Genomic DNA, 24130 nt, shown 5'->3' on the forward strand with positions numbered 1-24130 from the left:
ATATACAGTGCAAGTACCAGAGAGAATAAATGGCATTAAATAGTTTCAAGCAGAACATATCAAAAATACAAAAATATGTTAAGTAATTTTAAAAAAACAAGAAACTCCGTATTTCACTGATGGCCATATTAATGGTCTTATTTCTGTAACGGACTTTTGCAATTGTTTTGTCATTAAATTTTAAGTGCCAACAGGCATACATGATTAAATACTGAATTTAAACACAGCAAAGCAAGGTGACAGGATGACTTAGGAAAAAATTTGGAGTAACTATAAAATAATTATTGCCACATTCAGATGCTATGCTTTACTAGTCTCTCCTTCCCTACCCACCCCCCACACATATGCAGCTACACATACATACACTCATGCATATGCCCACACTTGAGGAATGAAAGAAAAATTATTGAAATACAGACTCTACATTCTAAAATAATATACCGTTAATATTATTTAAAATACGTTATCAGAGAAAAGAATCAATTTCTACCAATGGCAGGCTGGTGTTTATTTAGTAAAAGCAATCAAAACAAGGCAATGTCTTAAAAGCCCACGAAAAGCTATTAAACATATAAAAAGTAGGCTAGGTGGTTTTCAAGAACCCTAAAATATTACAAGCAGAATCTAATCTCTCCTTTAAAAAAAAATTGACAGATCAATCCCATTAAGACAGTAAAAAAGTCTCACAAGGAAAGATATCATATCACAAGTAGTTATAGAGTATACATTATCACTATGTGTCAAATGGATGTAAAATCCCTGCTATCATGAAGCTGATATTCTACTGAGAGAAAAGGTTTACCCATTGTTTGACTAACTCCCAAGCATTATTAAAAACAAAACAAAACAAAACAAAAAAACACTGTATAACTCTGTTAGAAAACTTTTATGCCAACATTTTTAAAAGTTTCAAAAGGGGAAAAAGAATTTCTTTAAGAAACAAGAAAAAATTGAAGTTTCTTAGAGATTTATAGAAAAATTGGGGGATTTATGTACTAATTTTATCTTACAGCAAAAAAAGAGAGACAATTTAGAAAGATCTTTTCCAAGAAAGACTTTCTGATTCCTTAGCCAAGCCAAGCTGTGCTTCATTTCCATGTAATCCTATCCATCTATTAATGTACCTTCAAACAAAAATTACTTATTGAACTCATAATATGTCCAAGGAATATTAATTTTCAAAAAGCCTAGTGTCTTATGTGGGAAACAGAAAAATAACTAGATATTTGAAGTAAAATATGAAATGTTTCACAAGAAAGGCATAAAGATCCTGGCCAATCTTAAGCAATCAAAGAATCAACAAGGGATTTCTGAGCTGGGTCTTAGAACTGATTAGGAGGTGAGAGCATGTGATAAATTGTTAATAATTATAGATATGGCTTGGCCTTAGGACATTTTTATGAAAGTGGAGAGAGCTGTAGCTGAGAAGTTCACAGAGGACTAAATTATGATGATCTCCCTATTCCCTGCTGAGGACATTAGAGTTAACCCTGAAGTCTCTCAGGAAATGTTAGAGAACAAAAGTCCCATGAAAAATATGTGTATTGTAGAACGCTCCACTTGGAGTAATCCAGAGAATGGATCTTCATCCACTCTAGGAATGAAATTTGAGGGGAGGAAGGTAGCTTCAGAGCTCTATTCATTTCCTAGGGCTGCCATAACACATGACCACAAACTAGTGGCTTAAAGCAACAGGAATTTATTATCTCGCCATTCTGGATGGTAGAAGCCCAAAGTCAATCATCAGTGCTATGTTCTCTATAACTGCTCTAGAAGAAGATCCTTTATGCCTCTTCTTAGCTTGTGGTGGTTGCCAACAATCTTTGGCTTCCCTTGGTTTGCAGATGTGTGATTCCAATCTCTGCCTCCACCTCATATGGCATTTTTCCCATGTATCTTCGTCTTCATTTGGCATTCTCCTACCTAAGTCTGTGTTCAAATTTCTCTCTTATAAAGACATCAGTCGTTGGATTAGGGTACTTGATTAACCTGATTACATTTAGAGAAGGTCCTATTTCCAAATAAGGCTATATTCTGAGCTCCTAGGTGAGTATGAATTTGGTAGGGACATAATTCCATCCTGTACAGGAGCTATTGTGACAGCCTAGTCAAAAGACAAGAATGGAATAAAACTGAGATACTGACAGGGGAAACAAAAAGAAAGAAATTGACTCAAAAGAGTTTGAAAAGGTATAATCAATTGGGTTTAACGACTTACTGGATATGTAGCATAGCAACTGGTTGCACTGATGGCTCCAATTATTGGTCTTCCTATACCCACTTCTTTTGACCTATAATTTTATTGTTTTTTCCCCCTGACATAAATCAAGCAACTTCCTTTGGCCAGTAGGGTTTTAGAACCCTTGGCATAAGCAGACATTTTAAAAGCTCTGGAATATTTCCATTTCCTCTCCTGGAACCCTGGCACCTCCATGAGAATAAGCCCACACTAGCCTGCTGGAGGATGTGAGAGAACACACAACAGAGCCTGCTTTTCCCATCTGAAGCTATCCCAGATCAACTTACAGCAAACCAATCTACAAATGTATAAGAGAGCCCAGCTAAGATTAGCTGACCCAAAGCTGACAGATGTATGAATGCCCTCAGCCACAACCAGAAGTGCCTCCCAACTGATACATAAACTCACGAGGAACAAATGTTTATTGGGATAGTTTGTTACACAATAGACAATTGACAGATGAAGAATAAGGGAGGAGAAAGAATCAAAGATAACTTTTACTGGTTTGCATGACTAAGCATATAGTAAAAACATAAGAGAAAAAGTAGAAACTATTATGCGTTTTTACTAGTATGTTCTCTTTTGGAATGTTATGCTCCCCTGATCTTACATATCTAGGTACAAACAGTTCAGAAACAGCTTTAATATTGCCCTTTTCAATAAGCTTTGGTACCCACCCAAACTAATCTCTCATTCTCAACATCTTTGCTAAGTTATTTATACCACATCTCACTCCTGCTACCATCAAACCATTTCTCTGCCCCCTATTTAGACCGTTAATTCTTCCAAAGAATACCTCACTCTTGGTACCAAATACTGTATCAAGGTTCAGTAAGAAGCAGCAGAAGCTAGGAGACATATATGATTTATTACATAATTTGACCTTATGTAATTGCAGGGGTTGGTATAAAATTTTCCGGAAAGCTGTTATCTTCATATCTGATGTTGGAGTTTAAAATCTACACAGCAAAAGCTTAAGAAGAGATAGAGCATCAAATGTGGAAGAGAAAGGGCAAGCTGTAACCCACATGCTCAAACTGAAACCCGCAAGGACAGACTGGTACTCAATCAGACTCTTACTGCTTCTGACTTGAGTGATGTGAGTGCATTGCAAAAAAAAAAAAAAAAAAAAGCTGGTCCTCTTCATCATGGAACTAAACACACACCTGAACACTTGGCTAAGAAGTAGAGGAAGCTAAAAGAGGATTCATAGGAAGGTGGAGAGCTGCTGGCCTGGCTGCTGTCTCACACCAGCACCCGACAAAATGCTAATTAGTCAATAGCACCTGTGCCAGCCTTCTGCATGTAAAAACAATATGGTGGCTGCTTCTTTCCATCGTCCAAATCTCAAATAAATAAATTTTTTAAAAAATAAAAAATAAAAAAAACTCTTGCAGCCCAACCAAGTGGAAACTTACAGTGAAGATAATTCTGCTACATGAACTTGAGCCTAGCCAAGTTAACATATTATAAAACCATCAAGTCCACCCCTTGTCAACATGGCACCCATACACACTTTTAAGCCACACTTAATTTCCAAATAAAAGGAATAAAGTCATGCTTCCTTCTTTCTTTCTTTCTTTCTTTCTTTCTTTCTTTCTTTCTTTCTTTCTTTCTTTCTTTCTTCCTTTCTTTTTTGAGACAGATTCTTACTCTTGCTGTAGCCCAGGCTGGAGTGCAATGGCACGATCTTGGCTCACTGCCATCTTCACCTCCCAGGTTCAAGTGATTCTCCTGCCTTAGCCTCACAAGTAGCTGGGATTACAGGTGCCTGCCACCACACTTGGCTAACTTTTTGTATTTTTAGTAGAGAAGAGGTTTCACCACATTTTGCCAGGCTGGTCTCAAACTCCTAACCTCAGGTGATCTGCCCACCTCAGCCTCCCAAAGTGCTGGGATTATAGACGTGAGCCACTGTGCCCAGCCAAGTCATGTTTCTTTCTAAGGTGATATGACCATCTCATGTCACCTTAGAAAAGAGTATGTAAAGTTTATTGTTCATCTTTGAGGAATGTTCATTCATCTCCTGATCATGGCAGGGTGAGAGCTAGTCTTTCCCTAATCATTCGGCTTAAAAGTCCCAGCCCACGGGTTCTCTCTCTCTTAAGAGTCTATATTGGCATATGATACTGCTATATTGCTGTGTGCTGCCCCAGAGTGTTGGGGCAACACCCCAGCAAGCATCCTATCACTGAATTTTCTCAAATAAATGCTCTTCTATAAGGGCTGACTGTGTATGCTGCAGGTCACTTCTTTGCTCAACAATGTCGTTTTTAAACATTAATGAATCATGAGTCAAGCATGAATTTAATTTAAAAATTTTTTCCTAACATTGTGTTGAGGACAGCATTTTACATGACTGATTGCTGAAAATGACCAAGCAATTATAAAATTTCCCCCAAATTAATATATCTTTCTATCAACTGAAAGGCTATTTGTAATTTAAAAACCTGATGTTTTCCTTTTTATACAAATTTAATTTCTTTATCCCTATTCAAATATGCTTCTTGCAAAAAATTTAAATAACTTACAGTGTTACACTTTACAGAGAGATATACCAAGGGATCAAAAATTTTACCCATTTTAAAATCCTGTTTATCTGTTTCTTATTGATTCTTATTTCCATCTCTTTCACATTCAAAAGTAAAACTATTTTATTAATCTTGATATGTATAATTGCACTCTCTGAACACTGAACTCAGGCCAAACTATGTCAATATTTTCCTCTATGATTCTGGACATGATGCACAGCTGGGAATAAAATGAGGAATTATCATTAAGACAAATAAGGTTATAATAGTTGAGAAGAATTCAAAGATAGTTCTTAGCCTGCTTTTTAAATTAACTGTGTTCATTCTCAAGTCATTTCATGTGAATTTGTTTAATAAACTTCCTCCTCATTTACTTTTACTAGTCTTTCATACATTTTAATGAATGGGACATTCAATAATAATTTGAGTTTTTTCCTTAATGATTATCCTTTTTATATTATTAATTATGCAATGTAAAACATTGATTTCATAACATAAAATGTTATCAGTAGCATTAAAAATATAGTGGTACTATTTATTTAAATTAGCCAATTTAAATAAATTTAAAACTCTGAGGTAAGTGCTGTTTAAATTTATCAATTTTATAGACGAGAAAATTGAGGCCTAAAAAGTAACTTGCCAATAAGAGGCAGAAACGATGTTACAACACAGACAGGATAAGTCAAGAATTGTTCTTAACTACTGTGTTCTAGTATGTAATAACACTTTGCAATGTATAATGCTTTACAGTTTACAAAACACTATCATGTGATCTTCATACCAAATCAAGAAACAAATATATCCATTTTCAAACCCAAGTGATAAGACTCAAAGAATTTAAATAATCTTGCCACGGTCAAACAGCTAAGATGTGATAAATACAGGACAAGAATCCCAGTTTTCTCCTATCTGTATTCTTTCTTCTATATACTTTGATTCCTATAAACCATTAAAATATCAACCTGTGAAATGTATGGCAACAACAAAAATTATTCTGCTTTTTGTCAAATCACAGTTTCCTTTAAAATATCCAGAATGTATTTGTTACATTCAGCTCATTTTTGTGTGCATAACAATGCATATGAATATCAATTTGGAAATTATAATCTATATTATAAGAATAGTGTTTATTTTCTGATTTATCATGATTCTTTGTCAGCTTAGTTCATCATTTGATGATGAGCTGAGTAAGGGAGCACAGGACAGGGAGTAAGGTGACTTGACTGACTTTGTCAATAACCAGTGAATCTGAGTGACTCATTTAACTGCTCTGGTAGTCAATTTCCTCAGGTGTACAATAAGAAGGACCTCCAAGTTACAGCTCCATAGTCTAGGACACTAATCATGTGCTTCACTGAGTCTGTGTCAAACAGAGCAAACTATACAAATTCTACACAACAGAGAAGCTTTGAATAATGTATTACAAACTATCACATAGATGTGATAGCATGAATTACAAACTATCACATAGATGAAGGGTATTTGCCCCATCCCCAAGAAAGGAAGATGCATGTTGCTAATGATGCATTGAGCTCTTTCCATGTGGCAGATTCTGTGCAAAATGTTTTTGTATGCACACTTTCTTGTTACACAGCTCAAAAGCACCCCAAGATCATCAATAAATTTATCTGGAAATGTATATTGGCTACTACTAAACCTGCTCCTTATATTGCCAACCTTACTTATACGCCATTTTGTCTTTTGTGTCGAATCTTAGCACTGTTTTTTTCCATGATGTTAACTGGTTTCCAACTTGTATTTTTCCAAGTACTGAACACATTCAATTAAAATATAACCAAGGCTCAGAAGGCAGATGGTAGCAAAGATGCCAGAGTCAGCAACTATGTAACTTTTAAAAAATTATTTGTACAAATTAAATATGTATATATGTATGAGTGTGTACACGTGTATGTACACACACAATAAACTTATGTCAAATCATCAGAAATTTCATATTTAAAAACTAATGTAGAACTAGAAAAGATAAAAAATTATTTTTGAAAATGTAAAAGATACTGTAATGTCAATTATGCTGAGCATCTATTTGCACTGTGTTATGCATTCAAATCCATCACATTCTTTTTCATTTCCATAGGTAAAAATGTTACTGCAATGTGGTGATACAAATTATATTTAAATCTGTTTTCTTTATTTAAAAGCCTTATGTTTTGTGTTAGGAGAGAACAGTTGTAAAATTAACTGTACATTAGTTTCATACAATTTCAGAGACTATTAAGCAATATATGCACCTTAATTGGGAATTAACACCAAACATAGCATATTCCATAGAGTCCATCTTTACAATCTGTTTCAAACTGCACAAAACACTAAAACCAAAAGCAACAGAATTGTTAGAATATCAAATAGAGCTTATGTGATAATAAATACTTAGCCATTATGAAGGATCATAATGGATCTCTTCAGTGAATGAATGACATTTGGCTTACTCAACAATACTTGGTTTTTAATTGAGTATCTACTATATGCCAGGCATTCTTCTGAGAAATGTGAAGATCACAATGTCCTTTGCCTTAGAAATAACATGCAAAGACCAAGATTTGTTATATTACTCTAGATATATATTAAAGTTTACATTTTCAAAGAAAGCCAAATAAATATTTTGACAAAAATCTTCAGTATCTATATCTACCCAAGAGTAGTATCTCTGGGGCCAATTCAATATACAAATCTTTAGTTTTTGTTTTTCTTCCCTGCACAGGAGAACTTTAGGTTGTTTATGCTCATGCTTAAGTATTTGATACTTACGTACATTTAGAAGTAATATAAATGGTCCCAGGGAGAGACTGTTTGTTATACTATTTTCAAATTAAACTAAAATTGTCTTTGTTAATTACCCTTTAGCTACCTGGGCTGTAATATTAGAAAAGCAAAATACTCAAGACAAAAACAGTTTACGAAAAATAGATGTTTCCTCATTGTAGATTTAGGAGTTCACACCAAGCTTAGGGTCATCAACAACAATACTTATAAAAGCTAAGTTAGAATTACACATTGTTCTGAGCTCAGTAGAGCAGGAATTCTGATAGGTTTTGTGTATTTTTCTCCTCCAAGCTTAAAAGTTTGAAAATAAGGGCCAATTGAAATGCTGTGGCCAATTGAAATGCTGAAATTCCTGGCTATTTCAGATATTTAGACTCTATATTTGACCTTATTACACGCATTAGTGTGATGTACTCTCTGCAGAAACCATAACAAGAGAAAGTCAGATAAAATACAGGGGAAGTTTCATTGGCCTTGAATAAGGGCCCTTTAAACATATTTATAAAAGGAAATAAACTAAAAAAATCTGTAACATTAGAGACTTAAAAAAACCATGAATAATTTGACTAATCACCAGCTTGCATACAAGGAATATGGACTCTATTTTATGATCCTAGATTAGTTCATATAATGCATACCTCAATTCACTTTCATGCACATCACCTAAAATTCCATTACACTGATCAGTCTTTTATATCTCTTTTTATATTGGATGGATGTCTTCATTTTTAGCAATGCTTTTTTACTTAAACCTAAAATCAAATCTGACAACCATTCAGACAATCTGAATAGTCATTGTACTTGAAAAAAAATTGGCAACTTCTATTTAAACAAAGTTCAAAAACCAGGTATCAGTCAGGGTCCTGACTCTTTTTCTCCAACAAGAAAAAGAATTTATTCCAAATGAATTAAAGAAGACTTTAAAAGGGGAAGAAATATGTGACAGTAAGCACTTAGAGACTAGCAATAGTGGAAAGCCATTGCCACTGTTGGAATTAAAGGGAAAAAAATAGTGGTCCTGGAATCCAGCACAAACTGAATCCATGAAGAATGTGCCTCCCAGAAGGAACTAGAGTCATAAAGTAAAGGAACTACTGTCAGAGCCTCAGCACAAAAGTAGGGAGGAAGTCATTGAAAAATACCCCAAGTGCTCTCCTGTCAAATTTCCTCCCTGTGCATCCTATTAGCCAAGTGCACCAGAACTAGAAGCCAAACCCAATCTCCCATTGGCCAAACTCAACCAGAGGGCAACCAGATGATTCCCTCACTAGGCATTAACCTCCCAAGGAATAAATCAAGCAGAACAGGGAAGGAGAGATGATAGATTTGGGAGGCGTTGGGGTGGTTAATCAGCATACCAGTATACCTAAGCAACCTTTAAATTTAAGATAGGAATTGTGAATGTAAATAGAGTGTTTTTTGGAGTTTATTGAGTGGCAACAGAATGGAAAGAAAAAGCATTTATTCCCTAAAAGAGTGACTGCTGTAGAGCTATTACAAGTTGGTCAATTTAAAGCCTATGCTCCTAATATCACTTAAAAATATGTATAAAGTGGACACATATAGAAGGATATTTGTTCCAATAACATTTGTAATATCAAAAATGTCAACCCAAATGTTTTGCAATATTGGTTGTATAGTGGTGAGCATAGCTGCCTTCCAGCCCAAATGCTTCTCCACAATGGAATAAATGCATGAGGTAGGTATGGTTATTCAATCAAATACCCTATCATAATAAAAATGAACAGCCTAAATCTATACACAGCAACTTGAACAATCATTACAAACATTTCAGTGAGCAAAAGAAGTAACATGGAAGCAAATACATTAACAGTATGCCTCCCTCTATATAAAGTTTAAAGACTTGTTTGGAATATATTCATATGCAAAAAAACTATATAGAAAAACAAGGAAATGATGACTATACAAGTCAGCATAATGGTAACTTCTAAGGGGAATGGAGGGGAATTTGATAGGAAACTGATACACAGCGGGCTTCTGAGATTTTGGAAATGTTGATTATTTTTTCTTACTTGGATGTCTTTACATGGATGTTTGCTTTATAATTATTCAGTACAATGTATATTTATTTTGTGTACTCTTCTATATTTGTGTCATATTTTACAATGAAAATGTTTTTAAAATTATTACCTGAGTTTCTGTTATTTTAAAAGTTTGAATTTTAGAATAAGGAGCCTTCTTGGTAATTAAATAGATAATCTCTTTCCAGGGAACTTTATGCTTAGAAATAACTTCCTGTGGTTTCTAATCTTTAATTATAGCACTCACCAGATACAATAAATTAGAAGTCCAAAACATTTTGTTTCTGTAACCTCTTTGGAAAGAACATCTTAGGTTTATCTCCATTGAGGAAGACGATTTGTTCCAGCACACATTTGTTTTCAGAAGAAGAAACAGCATAAAAAATATAATGGCTTGGTCTCAGAAGCAAATAATTATAGTATGAAAAATCATTAAATTACAACTAAAGTAACATCAGTGTGCCAAAAATACACATATATAATTGGCATCTGAATGACTTTGGACTCTGGGATGTAAGGGTAAGGGGTCAAGTTAGTGATGAGAGACTAATATCCCCAGGGATCTCTGCTGAGAGAAAGTGAGTCTAGGGCAGAAGGGAAAAAGCCAACTGAAATTAAATGGAAATTAAGCTAGGGTCTTAATTAGAGCTCTGAAATGATTTATTCACAGAAAACTTCATCTTCATATAACATTTTGACTTTCATGCTTTGAAATTTAGAAAAGTTCTGTCATATCTTGGCTTTGTTTTTCCTTTAAAAAACAAGCATATTAGAGATGTGACTTACAGGTGGTAAGAAATATTTAATAATTTGGCGTGTTGAGTACTATTATTTTTTCTGCCAATTTATTCTACCTTGCCTTCTATTTTCATACGAAGTGTGTTCTGGAGCTGTACTATGCTTCTTTCTCCTGTCAAACTCCTTTTCTGAACATATTTTTCTCATAGCCTAAAATGTTTCTATATGCTTTAGTTATGCTTGTATGTTCAGTTACATTTTGTTTTAAATGATTTTCCTTGGAGTCCTCTTGCCTTTCCTTGTTAGCACACACTAAAGACTCCAGCCTTGAAGGGTTTAGTTATTGTTGCATTAGTGGGTAGAGTGGCCAAGACACAAAGGAAATAATTACTTCTCCTTCATCAGGTTGGGTAGGTAGCATTGTCTCCAAACTCCTCTGGATAGATGGAGGCCCTAGTCAAATTCGAACTGCAGGTAGAATTTAGTCTTGAAACACCACCACTTGTACTCTCTTATTATTTTTAGATTATGTCTCTACAACAGTCTTCAATTGTTTTGAAAATAAAGGGGAAAAGAGATGCAACTTTCAATATGGTTAATATTAAAAATTTCTTCAGCATGGATTAAATTAACACACTCCATTATGTTTCAACTATTTACAAACATCTTTAAGTTTTTGGCAATTTTTTTTCACCCTTGAAATGTTCTATTTGTCTACTCCCCTAATGGCTAGAGGATAGTAACGACTGACCATGACAAGACAATTATCCTACAAATGACATCATTTAAGCAGGCCTCTTTGCACATGAGTAGGAATTACCCAAATACAGTGACGTAGCAAGAGTTGTAATTCAATTTTCCTGAGATCTTAACAATTTTAGAAGCCAAAAACCCCATCTAATTATAAAAAAATCAATACGCATGTATGTCAAACTTCAGAAATAAAAATCTACAAGGATTTGACTCTACTGTAACATAGCATTTAAATCAAAAGATCTCTAAATACAAGTAAATAGATGAATATTTCATTCAAATCTTATTTAAAATATTACCACTAAACCCTCTTGCAGGTTGCAAACTTACTTAGAAACAGGAAAGAAAGCAGAATATAATAAAAAGGGAATTGAGCTAGAATTAGAGGATCTTGGTTTCTAATCTACCATCTGTTAACAAGATGTCTATGAATACACTGAATTCTTCATCCTCATGTTTTTTATCTGTAAATTGTTGGTAGTAACACCAGACTTATCTGTCAAATGGAATTATTTCAAGGATGAAACTGAATTCCTTTCAGCCATCTTAGAAGCTTTCTTAGAAGCACGATTCAGAATAGAGACCACAGGAAAGAACAAGATGGCTTAGTCCAACCTCAATCAAAAGACAAGGAGAACCAAAGGTAATCTGTCCACCTGAAAACAGAAAGCTGTGTTCTCCTACCTCCCACAGGATCTTGTTCTGCCAATGATCTCTACTCTCCTACACTTGTGATCTCTCTTCTTTTTCACGTGGCTCTTGTATCTACAAAAATAAAAATGAAAAATAAAAGGCTAAATTACCTACATGCTGAAACAAGCAAATAACACAAGAAAACTTTCCTAAGCATTGCCTTTCCCTTGAACATCACATTTATTGTCTTTTTCTCCCATTAAACGTTTAAAAATCTCTACACCTATTCTATCCCTTCCTGATTATTCCCAAAACTAATACAAAGGGATTTCTGCCCCTTCACTCTACTGAAACCACTTTTGCTAGGTTATCAACTGCTTCCTACTTGCAACATTCAAATAATTTTATTTGGACTCAAATGCTTGCATTTAACACTTTATACTCTTCTTTTTCTTTAATCCATGGATTAGCACACCACAGCCCACTCCTTGTTTTTGTATGGCCTGTGATCTTAGAATAGTTTCACAATTTTAAATAGTTTGAAAACTGAAAAGAATAGTATTTTATGACATGTAAAAAGCATATGATATTGAAATTTCAGTGTCCACAAATTAAGTTTTCTGGAACACCGTCATACCTATTTGTTTGTCTACAGCTGTTTCTGTACTATAGAAGCAGAGCTGCCTAGTTGCACTCTAGTTGCTGTAGAGACAGGATAGCCTGAAATATTTGCTACCTGGTCTTTTACAGATTAAGTTTGCCACTGTAAACTTAAACTCCCTCCAGCCAAGGTTTCCGGATGCATTTCCTGGAAAAGTTTCTACTTCTCTGATAAGTCCTCCCTGAGATGTTGTGAAGATTAAATAATCTAACATATACAAAATACCTAAGTATTTTAGGACAGTATTGTCCCAAAGCTTATGTTTGGGACAATACTTTATTAGCTCTTTGTTGAATCATTCCCCTCTTTCTATGTCTGTGTTCCCCGAAGATTCCATTTCATTTTTTGTTTTCTCTTTATTCCTTACACTCTTCTTGTTAACCTTATTTCCTTCCATAACCTCAAGCATCATCTCCATGCTGATGACTTCCACAGCTACATATCCAACCCAAATTCTGCCATACCTGGATGTCTTTTTGAGAAAACAAACTAAATGCATTTAAATTTAAACCCATCCTTTTCCACAAAATTTGCTCCTTAAAAAAACAAAGACAAAAACAAACAAAACAAAACCCTGTTTTCAAATTTTCAGTACTGCTATCCTCCCAAACTCTTAGCCCAAAGACCTCTTGATTTCGGCCTCTCTTTCACCCTCCACGTTCAACCAGTCCATGAATCCTTTGTACCACATTTTAGAAGCTTGTCCCAACATCCACAAATCCACCACTTTAAGTTTACTTTATTTTTCTTCTGGAGTAAAAAACTCATCTATCTGCCAACAGTCTGGTCTATTTGTATCCATACTCTACATTTTCAAGAATTGCCTTTCATCTTCCTATATAACAAATGGGATCATAGGACAACATGCTTCATCATCTCTCTGACTCACACTCCCCAGGGAATACAGTCCAAACACTTGAACCTAGCCTTTCACAATATATTCATTCCTTCAACAAATATTTATTAACTACTATGTGCCAAGCTCTGTGCCAGATTGTGGATAGGACAGTGAACAAAATCAGCATGGTATCTGCTTACAGGGAGATTCCAGTCCTGCAGAAGAGACCAAATATTAAACGAAGAACCATTGCATTTTCCATCCATCCATATGGAAAAAGGTACACTTTTATAGTGCCATCTGCATGTGCAGTGACCTCTGTCTAGCATACCCTAATAGCCTTCAAAGTAAGTCTCAAATATTTACTCCTCTGGTATGGAAACTTTTCCCAACTTGTGGCTGTCAGAGTTAATTCTGGCCTTCTTTAATAATCTCTTAATTACTTAAACACAGTATTATATATTCTTACTGCTCTCACCTTACTGGGATGTGAACTTCTTATCTTCAAGGACTATGTCTTATTGATGTCCCATGATTAACCAGGTAATTATTATATTTTGTTTAATTAATGAAGTATGTCTCCTCTGTGATTAAGGGCCAAAAACCAGGTTAGATCTATGTTGTAATTAACAATAAGCAATATTTGATAAAATAATAAAAATATTTAAAGAGATAATATATGTTCCTGATAGATAATAAAAAGTAGTATTTTCTGAATTTCTAAGTAATTAATTTTAATAACATGACTTTTACATTTATTTCATTCAGCAAAAGCCAAATGATTTGCCAAAAAAAAGGCATAAAAGCTGTTAATGCTTAATTTGTATCCACTAATTTTGTTTCTTATTTTAGTATGTTCAAAGTATATTTTAGTGAAATATAAATCTCTTTGCTAAGAAATATTTGAGAATATTACCCTCACAATAAGATATTTGTTTTATATAAATAATATGTTTACATTTTGTAGATATTCAAGTCATAAACAATGCAGAAATAGAGAATGATGAATGAGCTGCAGAGTCAAGAAAAATCATTGTAATAATAAGTAGCCTAATTTTTAAGATGTGCCAAAGGGGAGATCCAGGAAATTACCAAGCAGTTAACATCAATACTAAGAAAGAATAAGAACAAATAATAATAGAATTGATCAGGAAGTACTTAGGCAACAACAATTTAATGAGCAACTAGCAGCATGAGTTCATGTAGAAAGATTACGGAATACAAACCAGACACAAAGTGTGAGAACAGGCAGAGTCAGCCCAAGGAACCTGAATTTGTCTATTTTAAATTATATCAATAGCCATGTGAAAAAGTGTCATAAATTAAAATTATCCTGTGAGGTTCATTTATATAAAATTAACCCTTGGCTCATATACTAGAAAAGACAGTATTTTATTTAAAAACTTTCCTATTCAGAAGATACCTTCCAATCCAATGATACTTGCACTCCTGGACTCTGAGTTGTGCATATGAGTGCAGCTGATATTAATTAAATAATCTTAGCCCACCTCCCAACAAATGGTTGCATAAATCTTGTTAATAACGTGGTTTACAAGCCAGCCACATACGGCTGTCTTTGTGAGTGCCTATGAAAACTACTATAAATGAAGTCCTAAAAAGATGGCAGTTATTGGCAATAGATCCAGGGGCTACAGGTGGTGCAGCAAGTTTTACTTTTCTATAGATAATTAGATTCTGTGTAAGAACTTAAAGCAAAGTCTGTAAAAGTATTTGGACTACAAAGTGAAGTTAAAGATTCTAAATGGGCCAGAGAAAGCTTCACTCATTAAGGACTGTCTCTAACGTAATGGAGCTCAGGTCAGCTGTAAACAACTCTCCTCTAGAAAGACATGCCTATCACTTATTTATCAGAGAGAAACCTTCTGCTTGGATCAGGAATCATTCAGCTCACTCAGCAGAGGCGGGAGTGTGCCCTGGCCAACAGGGGCATTCTCAAGGTGGCCGGGTGCCAAAGAAGCATTGGCCAAGTGGACAGTCTGCTATCATGACCTCTATAGTGGGTAAAGGACAGCCAACATAATTGTGTGACTAATTTGTTTGACAGTAAAGAAGGAACCACCCACCAAAACTGAAGCAAAATAAGAAATACGGTGGAAAATATTTGGGTTTTATTGCAATGACACAATGAAAATTTAACTGTAACTGGGACAGCCTGTCCTCCTTATTGTTCCTCAGCCAGTTAAACTCAAATACAATTTTTCAAAAAAACTTTTAATCTCAAAGTCTGTTGATTCTTTATATAGGCCAAAATATATACCCTTTATCATCTTAAATATCTCCCTTTTTCTTACCTGATACTTCATTATTCAGCACCTCCATTTAACATATAAAGCTTTCTTCTCTTAAAGTTAAATATTTAACTAATTGACATAATTCTCAGGTATACCAGTTTCTTTATACAGAGTATGATATGTGTATTTGCTGGTTATCAGCCATGATGTTCATAAATTTAAAATACTCACATATAAAACTGTCCTGTTGAGAATTTTATTTTGTAATACTTCTCCTATGATCCATCAACAATTTTTGTATTGGTGAATATAGTAACCTGGCTTTTTTTAGAAAGTGAAATTAATTTAATACAAAAGTGATACATCTTCATTTACTATATCTGACTTCATCTCTAACATTAAAAATAGCTTTTTTCTATTAGTTTTCTCTTCTTCCCTCATGAACATTTATGTAATTTTTAAAATTTTTAACTCATAAAGCAAAACATAATTTAGAATAATACATTTTACTCTTTTAGATTATTCTAATCCTCTACAAATTTTATCACATTTACCAGCTTATTGGATAATATTTAAAATAGCCTTCTGCCCTGATAAGTTACAGAACCTTGTTAATGTTCATTCTCTATTTCTATAAAGATAATAAGAAATAGTAGAAATCCTGCCTGATTAATGATCTGTGAAGTTTATAACTTAGATTTTTAAGAGGTTATATCTGTAAGAGGTAGAAAATAAGAGGGATAAACTTTACTCACTCTGCAAATTCATTTCTAACAGTATACCATATAGACAACTGAAATAAATCACCTGAGAAGTAGGCCCTCATTATAATACACAGAACTGTACGACAATTATACTAGTTAGGCTATAAACATGCCCTAGTAAATAATGTTCAACAATACTGTGTGTTTTGTTTTGCTTTGTTTTTTGTTGTATTCATCTCTTTCTTCACAGCCTTGTAAAATTACTTAAAGCCAGGATATAAATTTTGGTAAAGTGTGTTACTTAAGATAGATTCCTATCTTATCAAAAGCATTTCTTGGTGACCGAATTTAAATATTTGGATAACACACATGTAGAATTATTGGAGTTAATAAAAATGGCTAACATTTACTGATCTCTAACTACAAGCCAAGCACAGTTCTATTTGCTTTTCCTCATTTAATCCTCATTCACATTGAGTTAGGTGCTATTACTACCCACATTTTACTAATGATTAAACTGAAGCACAGAAATCTTAAATAACTTGCCCAAGTTCACAAAACTAGTAAATAGGATATTGGAAATTTCTTATTTTAAGTGCAAAGAGATATCTGGATGTAAAGATATTTTCATATCTTGGACAATTTTCATATCTTGACCAAGCTCCATTGGTACCTCTTGAGAGAAAGGAAAAAGGACTCTAGGTCTCTGAACTCCTAGTTAACATTTCTTCCCATAAAATCATGTTACATTTTTATTTTCAAAAACAAGACATAAGTTCAAAGGAGAGAGTAGTGACTTCTGGCAGATGTGATCAGGAAAATTAGGAAACTGGCATTTGATCTGAGTCTTTGAGGATAGGCAGGTTTTTCAAACAGTGAAGGTTGGAAGATAACCTAAACAATGGGTCAGCAGGGGCAAAAGGATGACAGCAAAAAAATGAAGAAATGTGAAAGGTATCCCTCAAATAATTTAGTAATATGAGTAAAAATTTTAAGAGCAGGGCAGAGTGATGGAAATTGGAATCAGAAATAAAGCTCTTCTTATAAATTGAAAATTCATAAAGCTTAATGATATTCTTAGAAAAAATTAAAAGAAAAGAACTAGAGAGTGGTTTCTTTTACATTATAAGTAATATAAGTAGACATTTGCATGAGTTCTCATTTATAATCTCCAGTGGCTGTGTAATGAATTTATTTGTAAGCTACATAGGTTAATAATATAATATGATCACTCTAACCCTGTGCTTTCTCTGAGATTTAAAAAAAAAAAAGCCACAGAACACACAGTGACAGACTAGGTTCACACTGCTGCCTGCCACAGTATCCATCTCAAAAGCCTGGCTCGATTCTCTCAGCATCTCTTGACTATGATGGATTCCACTTAGAAAGAAACCTGAACATGATGAATTTTTATCTACATATAAATATAATACCCTTTCTCACGTAAATACCAGCTGAAATTTTATGAAATGACACAAAATTTGGGAGAACCAGCTGCATACTCAAAACCAGAGGAATGCCCTAAAATACAGATCTCGGCACACTTACAAGGTTGAGTCACTGGGCCTTCAAGTTTAGTGTCAGCAAAAGCTGTCCACAAAACTTTCCCTCAGTGGCCCTTGCTTTCCAGACGGATCCTATCTTAAGTTCCCTGCCCTCTTGTTCATTCTGCTTATTATCTATACTGATATAATTGTTATATAAAATTTAGACAATATAAGCAAGCCAAAAAGAAAATGTAATTTCAAATTACCCATAACCCCTATATTCAGAAATAACCACGGTAAGGATTTTAGGAAATACGCATCCAATCTTTTTCCGTGTGTGTGTGTGTGTGTGTGTGTGTGTGTGTGTGTGTGTGTGTGATGTTTCACATAATTTGGATAACAGTGTATATATTGTTCTATAAACTGATTTTTTACTAATTATCATATCATGAACATTTCCTATAATTAAATATCCTTTGCATTACTTTTAATGGTTAAGTTCTATTCTAGAGGTATCATAACCAACCCTCTACTTGAAAGATATTAGGTTTGTTTCCAATTATGTGCTATTATACATGGCAATGTAAATAACATCCTGTATATAAAGCTTTGCTCATATCCATTATTATTATTTAGAATAAGCTCCTGGTTGATGAGGTTATACAACAATCCAACAAAAACACACACACACATTTATATTTGTGTGTTTATAAGTGTATGTGTATATATACATATGTGGATATATATACACACACGTATATATATGTGTTTGCATGAGAGTACCAACTTCCCCACATTCTTGCAAAAACTGAATTCTGATATGATCTTTTCTTTTTAATCTTTGTTAATTTTATAGATGAATAATTGTGCCTTGTTAGTTTAAATTACATTTTCATTATTAGAAAGAGCAAATTTTTTTCATGTTTATTATATACTGCATTTCTTTTGCATGCCCTATTAAATTTCCTCTCCAGAATAATATTTTGAGTTGGGCCTTTGGTAGGTGATCTAGAATCTGATACCAGCCAAGCCCTGGCCTCAGCAGAAGTGGGGTTCTGGGGCACTGTCTTTGCTCATCTAGCATTTCAACAGCTTGGCTTTCTTTGAGCTGTGCGTTCACACTTCCAGCTACACAGTGACGGCACCACACAATCCTGCCTCACGTGGCACATACAGAGAGGAGAGAGAGAAAGAAAAAGCCTGTACTTGAGTCCATACCACCAGAACTGCAATTATGCCAAAATTTTACAATTTTGATACTAGCAACAAATTAATCAGAAAAATAACAAGATGTTTTATTCCTTTTTAAAAAGTATCAAAAAGCCAGTATATTCCTGACCATGCCTCAAAATTGCCTGCTTTTCAGTAAAACCAGCTACTATCCAATAAGCACTTACTATGTGCCAGACAGAGTCTGAAGCTTTCACATATACTTTTTTCCTTAGCCCTGACAAATGTTTAGGGAACATTATTGGCCTCTATATTAAAATCCATATTAGAGGGGTAGCTTGTTTAAGAGTACGGAGTGAACAATAGCAAAGTTAGACTTCAAATCCCTGCCTCTAGTCAGAATTCTAAGGCACATCCTTTTACTTAAGACCAACATATTAACACAGTAGAAAAGCCCAGGATTTAAACCATACTGTTACTCAGCCAATTTGTCACAATAATAATGATACCATCAATTTCTTGAACACATTTTCTTATCTGCTTGTTTCCAATGATATAATATCTGAGATCAAATCCCACCCTTTCAAAAAGTTTTACCAACACAGTTGACTCTCTAAGAAATTTGCAGTCTTCAAAACTATACCATCACTTCTAAAACCAAGTTGGAATTTAGTTCAGAAGTGACTACGGTTAATGATTTTCAGCAGTAAATAGATTCAAAAATATAAAGATCTCCTGAATCTTAATATGCAGAGGAGCATTTTCTATTTTCAATCACATTCTAGATTTTGGTTGTCATTCACTTCTGGCTTCTTTACAAAGGACTTGTGACAATTGGTTCCAAATATCTGTGATGGCATGAGGTAAGTCTCACAAAGAGTCCAATTTCAATGATTAGAGACATAAATGAATGTCTAGAACAAGCTTTACACCATATAGGAGAGTCAGATGTTGTGTCTCCTTTCAGTCCAGACTAGCAGTGACTTTTATCTTTGTTCCCTCATCACTTAGCATAGCATGAAATACAAAGAAACTCAATAAACATTTGCTAAGTAAATAACTCAGGAGAGACAACAGAAAACTATACACAGGAAGATATTACATAAAACAATAAAAAATAATGCCACTGTGGGTTCTTGACTGCTAGAAGGCATGTTACAAAGGGGGAATGTCACATCCAAGAAAGTGTTGCCTATTTAAATTGGAGTACTCCAAGGCTTGGACATCAATGCTGAAAGACAAGAAAAATGCCCAGAATCCTAAAAAAAAAACTTCAAAAAATCTTGCTGTATCTTCACCCTTACTCTATTTCCTGATTTCATCATGCCCTCTCTTCACTGCCAAACTTCTTGGAAGGTTCATTCCTGCAGCCACCCCTGCCTCCTTGTCAGTTACCTACCACTAGACTCATCTCCTGATTCCAGTGCCCTTTCCCTTATCAGGAGACTTTCACATCTAATTCCTGGTTACTCTGGTCTTGAATATAAATGCAAATCTTTAAAATCCACCAAAATCTGTGTATATCTTTTCTAGCTACTTAAACTAAAAACAAAGCACTCTCACCACAAAAAAATCAACAACAAAGTAAATGCCTTTAAGCTCTCCAAAGGAGGCCCATCTCACTTCCAATTATAATGGCCATTGTGACACCTGTGCAACGTTCTTCAGTAGATGAAGCTGATCAGCTGCCTCTTACAAGCTCAATGAACCCCTACCCCCAGTTATTTTTGTAAATTCTCTGTATTCTGTCTTGACTTTGTTTATTGCCCTAATTTCACTGATGTGGGTGTTTTGTCTGTGCTAATCCTAGCCTGGTCCACTGTTATTCCTACTTCTAACATCTCCACACTCTAATATACCCTTCACATCATGCCCCTCCTCACTCATAAGCCTCAGCCATTCCTCAAGAACCAAATTAAGTTCAAACCTCTCTACAAACTTGAGCCCCACATTCATGATAATCCATCTTTCTAGCTCTTACTACCACACCCTCTAATAGCAAATACAAGGCCTTTTATGCCAGACAATCTGGACTCTTGTCTTTGCCTCTTACAAACCATGTAACCTTGGATAACTTGCTTAATTTCTGTACCTTACCTTCTTCGTCTGTAAAATCTGTAACTTTTATATACAGATTTGCTGTAATGATTAATTAGGTTAATAGCTATGAAGGGCTCAATAAGACACCTGATGTATATAGTAGGCATCCAGTAAATGATAACTCATCATTATTCATCATGTAATCTAGAAAAAATCAGTAACAATCTCTTCCCAAACAAATGACACTTTGTTGCCGTGGTACTTTAATATAGGCTGTTCCCTTGGTCCTCAGCTCAAATCATGCTGTCTATCCTTCAAGATCCATTTCAAATAACATTTCCTCCAAGGTAGAGTTCTCATATGAACTAAAAGTCAGTCTTATATGAGAGCAATTTGCTTGTATTTGTGGGGATTCTTACCCCAGGAATACAGTGAACTGATAAGACAAGGCTCTGTCCCAGAGGCACAATCTAGTGGAGAAGGAGATGCTGTTTCCCTTCTGGTTAGCACACTCAGGACTCAGGAACCATGTCTTCCTCAGCTTTGCAGTCTGAGAAAGTTCTCCTGCAGAAACCTATGGTTATTACATGTTCGATTACATTTGAGTAGATTTGCCCTTTTTAATTTTATGAAAATTCAAAACATATAAGTCATGTCAACATATGATATGTTGCTAAATAAAACTTTTATTTTTAAAATAGGTTTTAATTAATAACAACTTAGATCATGTTCCTGATCTACAATGTTGTCTAGCACAGGGGTGTACACCATTGCAGAGGAAGGCATGAAAGATAAGAACTAAACTCCTTTTCTTTCTTCAGAAACTTGGAAGCAAGAAACAAAAGTCAGACATTCATGTCTCTACTCATCTACACAACTTTCATATTTACCTTTTTAAAATATCTTTATTTATATATAATCTATATATGATCCAGTTCACCCATTTAAAGAATTAAATTACGTTTATTCCAAAGCTTCCTCCTTAATATTTTTAATTTGGCCTAAAAGTTTCTCAGTATGTAGTGAACTGTAACGTAATTGAATGTTGAAAAGACTGTAATCTACTCTTGTGCCAATCACAAAGTTTCAGCATGTCTACGGTGACCAGACATGCTATTGTTCAAACTGTTCAAATAAGGCAAACAACAAGCTGTAACCAATTCTGCTGTTTCTAGCCTCATTTCTGTCTTTTGTATATCACTTTCCTTTTTCTGCTTATAAATCTTTTTCAACCATGAGGCAGCACTGGAGTCTCTGAACCTATGCAGTTCAGGGGCTGCCCGATGTACACATCATTCTTTGCTCAATTAAACACTGTTTAATTTGACTAGGTTTGTCTTTTAACAGAGAAGTACAGTTCAATGATTTTTTTGTATGTTTTCAGAGTTGTGTAATGGTCACCATAATCAAATGTACAATTTTTTATCACCTTCCAATTAGCAGACACTAGCATTCCCTCCTACCCAACCACTCTCAGCCTAGGCAACCAAAATTCTCTACAGTTATCTCACTTCTGAACATTTCATGTAAATGGATCATACAATATGTGGTCTTTTGTGACTGGCTTCTTTCACTTAGCACAAGATTTTCAAGGTACTTCCATGTTGTAGCATGTACTTTATTCCCTTTTATTGACAAACAATATTCCATGATATGGAGATATCACATTTTGTTTATCTATTCATCAGTTGATAGATATTTGACTTTTGCTTATTCATCAGTTCATAAATATTTGACTTATTTCTGTTTTGGGGCTATGATGAATCGTGCTGCTATGAATTTTCATGTCTATATTTTCATGTGGACTTATTTTTTCATTTCTCATGAGTATATACCTAGGAGTGGAATTGTTGAGCCATATGGTAACTCTATGCTTAACATTTTGAAGAATTGCCACTGTTTTCCAAAGTGGCTGCACCATTTTATATTCCCACCAACAATCTATGAGGGATACAATTTCGCCACATTCTGGGCAACACTTGTTACTATCCAACTTTCTGATTATAGGTATCCTAATAGACATAAAATCATATCTAATTGTTGCTTTGAGTTGCATTTTCCTGCATCTAATAATGCTGAGTTTTTATGTGCCTGTCTACCTTCTTTAGAGAAATACATATTTAGATACTTTGCCCATTTTTAATTGTGTTTTTATTATCTTTATATGTTCTGAACACAGTCCTTATCAGATATATAATTTGTAAATATCTTCTCACATTCTGGGGATTTTCTTTTCACTTTCTTGATAACCTTGGAAGTACAGATGCTATTAATATTGATGAAATACAACTTACCTATATTTTCTTGCATTGCTTATGCTTTTGGAGTTGTATCTAAGACGACTTTGCATAACCAAAGGTCACAAAGGTTTACTCCTGCGTTTTCTATTCAGTTTTATAATTGTATCTCTTAAGTTTGAGTCTGCGTTCTATTTTGAGTTGATTTTTACATGTGGGTCAAACTTTGTTCTTCTGCATGTAGATATCCAGTTATTCCAGCATCATTTGTTAAAAAGAGTACTCATTCTACATTTTTCAACCTTTTTCAAAAAATCAGTGGCTCATAAATGTAAGGGTTTAATTTATGGACACAATTCTGTTCCATTGATCTTTCTATCTATTCAAATGTCAATACCACACTGTCTTGTTATTGTAATTTTTGAAATTGGTAAGAATATTGTAAATTTGGAAATTGGTAAGTTTGTTCTTTGGTACCTCACACTGCCACTGACTTTTACAATAACTCCATTCATTTCTGCAATAAAAGCTTGCTGGGTTTTAATAGAGATTTTGTGTAACCTGTAGATAATTTGAGGATTAATGCCATTTTAACAATATTAAATCTTCTAATCCAGGAACATGGAATGTCATTTCATTTATGTAGGTCTACTTTATTTCAACATTTTTGTTGTTGTTGTTTTCAGAGTACATGTTTTATACCCTTTTGTTAAATTTATTTCTTAGCATTTTTACTCTTTTGATCTATGGTAAAACTGTTTTTATCTCTGAATTTTTAAATTGTTAATAGAGTTCAAATCAGTGTGTCTGGTTCGTTTCATTTCCTTCCCTAACAAACCAGGGTGCCAGAATTGCTTCAGTTTCTCTGCCTTCTCTTTGTCTGTGATGACTAATGTACGAAGGTATCTGCTGCATCAAACTTTAAACTTCACATTATCCTTTTTTTTCTTGACCTAGACAGATTTGGCACATTTCACCTGGCTGTATGCAGAAAGTCCTTGATTTCCTTAACTTTTGGAGACAT

General features: G+C 34.3%; 1 pseudogene; it reads right to left on the reverse strand.

Moving 5' to 3' along the window:
• Positions 1-23867: 23867 nt before the first annotated feature.
• On the reverse strand, positions 23868-24130 carry LOC108300764 (annotated as a pseudogene).

Source organism: Cebus imitator, unplaced genomic scaffold, assembly GCF_001604975.1.
Source record: "Cebus imitator isolate Cc_AM_T3 unplaced genomic scaffold, Cebus_imitator-1.0 Scaffold30, whole genome shotgun sequence".
Lineage (NCBI taxonomy): Eukaryota > Metazoa > Chordata > Mammalia > Primates > Cebidae > Cebus > Cebus imitator.